The sequence below is a fragment of the Schistocerca americana genome, chromosome 8 (genome assembly GCF_021461395.2).
Source record: "Schistocerca americana isolate TAMUIC-IGC-003095 chromosome 8, iqSchAmer2.1, whole genome shotgun sequence".
Classification (NCBI taxonomy): Eukaryota; Metazoa; Arthropoda; class Insecta; order Orthoptera; family Acrididae; genus Schistocerca; species Schistocerca americana.
In genome coordinates this window covers 432,360,544-432,365,213 of record NC_060126.1, presented here as the reverse complement: position 1 = coordinate 432,365,213, position 4,670 = coordinate 432,360,544, and the positions used below count along the sequence as shown (strand labels likewise).

Sequence of the window (4,670 nt, the reverse complement as noted above, 5' to 3'; positions counted from 1 at the left end):
CCACGTCAAATTGCAGTAACGACTCACTGAAGGCAGCACTAGTAGTGGATGGTATACAGTGGTGGAAATTAGTATAAAGAAAAGTGGTTATTTGTGGAAAAAATCATTGGCTAGCGTATTTGGTTTTGCACGAATTTTCCCATACTGTTTACAACAAAGCAAAATAAAGTACATTCTCATTTCTCCATTAGAATTAGGCTGAGTATCTAAAAATTGAAAAGGAGGCGGTCTTTCGGGCTTGGAAGGGGCGGTAGTTGGTATTAAAGCAGGTCCTCCAGATGACGCGCATAGTGGTCAACAGTTCGCGACAGTTACAGTTTGGAGGTGTAAGAACTGACGCCGTACGGCGCGTGGAAAGCCTGTATCGGGTGACGAGGAGGCAAGTATTAATGCGCAGAAAGAAATGGTCCGGTCTAATTTTCAGATTGCTGAGAAATTAGGGCTTCCAGTTGTGTTATTGATAATTTTGTCAGACTGGGTGCACAGAACGTTAAAAATGGCGAATCTGGAAGGACACGAAAATGATCGGCGTCAGATATGCGTTTGATTCTGCGTAAGGCAAAAGTTAGCTGCTTGTGTTCCTCTCAAATCGTGGCTGATTCGCAGTCATCAGTCACTTCCAGACGCATTAGTCAAATTCTGGCTCAAGGTACGAATCTGGCATTCAAGAAACGACTGCACAAGCCACCCACCTTTAAACAGTGTGCATAAGGATGCTCCACTGAAGTTTACGGAAGAACGTATGTCGTGGACCGTAGAGAGGAACAAAGTATTTTCCAGTGATGGGAAAAAGCGTGTTTGGATAAGGAAGATGATTTTCAGTACTACTGGCATGATTTCCGTACAGAACAACACGTTCGGATGAGTAGAAACTTTGGCAGTGCCAGCGTTATGGTGTGGGCAGCATTTTGCGCTAAGGGCACGTCCAACTTAGCATGGTTGCACCGCAGAATGGAGTCCGCTAACCGCACAGAAGCTCTGGAAATTGAATTTGTTCGTGTGTATGAAGAATTTCCACGATGATGATTTACTATTCCAACACGATAACGCTGCGACTCACAAATCTGACAAGACAAAGTCGTGGTTTTAAGGTAAATAAATTTCATTTCTGAGTTGGCCATCGAGAAGTCCGGATTTACATCGCATGGAGAATCTATGGGGGATCCCAGCACGACGCATTTATCGCAGTGGACGTCAGGTTGACACTGTGACCGAGTTGAAAACTGGAGTTACGTTGGAGTGGATCTTGCTCTCGGAAGAAGACATCACTGCCCTTATATCATCGATGCCTAAGAGGATTTTCGCAGCTATTCAGAGCGATGGAGGTTCCACTTTATACTAGGTCACGATTGTGATCTATTTACTATATACGTTAAACTCCTCCCGGACAGGCCGTGCCATGCCTAAGAGGATTTTCGCAGCTATTCATGGCGACGGAGGTTCCACTTTATATTAGGTCACGATTGTGATCTATTTGCTATATACGTTAAACTCCTCCCGGACAGGCCGTGCCATGCCTAAGAGGATTTTCGCAGCTATTCATGGCGACGGAGGTTCCACTTTATATTAGGTCACGATTGTGATCTATTTACTATATACGTTAAACTCCTCCCGGACAGGCCGTGCCATGCCTAAGAGGATTTCCGCAGCTATTCATGGCGACGGAGGTTCCACTTTATACTAGGTCACGATTGTGACTTATCTTAGAAGAAAGATTAAGAAAAGGCAAACATACGTTTCTAGCATTTGTAGACTTAGAGAAAGCTTTTGACAATGTTGACTGGAATACTCTCTTTCACATTCTAAAGGTGGCAGGGGTAAAATACAGGGAGCGAAAGGTTATTTACAATTTGTACAGAAACCAGATGGCAGTTATAAGAGTCGAGGGGCATGAAAGGGAAGCAGTGGTTGGGAAAGGAGTGAGACAGGGTTGTAGCCTCTCCCCGATGTTATTCAATCTGTATATTGAGCAAGCAGTAAAGGAAACAAAAGAAAAATTCGGAGTAGGTATTAAAATTCATGGAGAAGAAGTAAAAACTTTGAGGTTTGCCGATGACATTGTAATTCTGTCAGAGGCAGCAAAGGACTTGGAAGAACAGTTGAACGGAATGGACAGTGTCTTGAAAGGAGGATATAAAATGAGCATCAACAAAAGCAAAACGAGGGTAATGGAATGTAGTCAAATTAAATCGGGTGGTGCTGAGGGAATTAGATTAGGAAATGAGACACTTAAAGTAGTAAAGGAGTTTTGCTATTTAGGGAGTAAAATAACTGATGATGGTCGAAGTAGAGAGGATATAAAATGTAGACTGGCAATGGCAAGGAAATCGTTTCTGAAGAAGAGAAATTTGTTAACATCGAGTATAGATTTAAGTGTCAGGAAGTCGTTTCTGAAAGTATTTGTATGGAGTGTAGCCATGTATGGATGTGAAACATGGACGATAACTAGTATGGACAAGAAGAGAATAGAAGCTTTCGAAATGTGGTGCTACAGAAGAATGCTGAAGATAAGGTGGGGTAGATCACATAACTAATGAGGAGGTACTGAATAGGATTGGGGAGAAGAGAAGTTTGTGGCACAACTTGACTAGAAGAAGGGATCGGTTGGTAGGACATGTTTTGAGGCATCAAGGGATCACAAATTTAGCATTGGAGGGCAGCGTGGAGGGTAAAAATCGTAGAGGAAGACCAAGAGATGAATACACTAAGCAGATTCAAAAGGATGTAGGTTGCAGTAGGTACTGGGAGATGAAGAAGCTTGCACAGGATAGAGTAGCATGGAGAGCTGCATCAAACCAGTCTCAGGACTGAAGACCACAACAACAACAACAACGATTGTGATCTATTTACTATATAGTTAAACTCCTTCCGGACAGGCCGTGCCATGCCTAAGAGGATTTTCGCAGCTATTCAGGGCGACGGAGGTTCCACTTTATACTAGGTCACGATTGTGATCTATTTACTATATACGTTAAACTCCTCCCGCACAGGCCATGAAGGCGCAAAGTTACCGACTGGCCGCCGTGTCATCCTCAGACCACAGGCGTCACTGGATGCGGATATGGAGGGGCATGTAGTCAGCACACTGTTCTCCCGACCGTATGTGAGTTTCCGAGACCGAAGCCGCTACTTTTCAATGAAGTAGCTCTTCAGTTTGCCTCACAAGGGCTGAGTGCACTCCGCTTGCCAACAGCCCTTGGCAGACCGGATGGTCACCCATCCAAGTGCTAGCCCAGCTCGACAGCGCTTAACTTCGGTGATCTGACGGGAACCGGTGTTACCACAGCGGCAAGGGCGTTGGCACTATATACGTTAGGTTATTCTAAAACCAATTCCTAAGTGCCTTTATATCGGTTTCCACCCCTAAGGTTGTCTCGTTTCTTTAAATTTCTTAAATACCGATCCTAATGATAAAATTAAAATGTATTTTCTTTCGCTTCTTTGTAAACGGTATGGGAAAAATGTTTGCTATAGCAAATACTTAAATAAATATGTATTTTCCACACATAACCACAAGCCTTTATACTAATTTCACCTCTGTATAAAGTGTGTCAGGAGGGAGAGAGGGGTGGAAGACAGTGCAGTCATTGTCGGAATACGGAAACGGAGCGATTTCTCTGAGATCCAAAAGGTTACGATCATTAGCTTTTGGGTCAAGGGTAGAAGCATATCCGAAACGGCCAAGTCTGTAAACTCAAGGCGCATCGCCGTAGTTCAGTACACCGTGCATGGCAGAATCGCGCCATCCAAAGCCGCCGCCGAGGCAACTGTGGTGCACCACAAGCCATATTTAACAGGCTGAACGACGGCTGATGGGATGTGTACGGCCGAATAGACGAGCAGTCAACTGTCCAGTTGAACCAAGGGGCTAGCAACAGCGTCTCCTCAACGACCGTTCAGCGAACGCTGCTACATGTGCTTCACTGCAGAAAGTGTGAAACGATCCCTTAGAAAAATTTATGAATTACTGTGCTGATAAACCTCTTACATTATTTGATTTTCAAACAGCTGAGCAGAACTGAACGTACTCAGACATTCACTAAACTGACACACAATATTTTTAGCGCAACGCAATCTGACTTTCAATAATCCCTACAAAAGAATGGTCCCCACTAACAATAACCTATACCTTTCATGAATCACTTACCTCACAAAAATCTTCGTTACTCGAACTACTGCACTACAGCGAGCGCCAATACTGCCAGCTAAATAAAGGGTTCTAACTACTGAAGGCACTAACTACTGATAGGCATAGTTATCAAATGAAAGATTTTGATAGAGAACAAACAATGTATTTACCTTAATAGTGTTCAAAAGTTATTATATATATATATATATATATATATATATATATATATATATCAAAGTCATTATATATATATATATATATATATATATATATATATATATATATATATCAGTTCATGACATCCAGTCTTACAAATTTACTCTTTCTGATGGATACACGTCCAGATCATCCGCTTTCAAAACTCCGCCATCTCTCTCCCCACATCCAACACTGCTGGCGGCTCACCTCCAACTGCGCAACGCTACGCGCTGTTCACACCCAACTTCCCAACACTACAATAGCGAATATTCCAAGAATGCCAACCAGCCCCAGACTTCACACAGCACAGTCAGTGATTTTCATATAGAGCGCTACGCGGCGT

At 43.1% G+C, this 4,670-nt stretch overlaps 1 pseudogene; it reads right to left on the bottom strand.

Annotated features, from left to right (window-relative positions):
* Positions 1-3,184: 3,184 nt before the first annotated feature.
* LOC124546317 lies at positions 3,185-3,302 on the bottom strand (annotated as a pseudogene).
* Between the last annotated feature and the right edge of the window lie 1,368 nt (positions 3,303-4,670).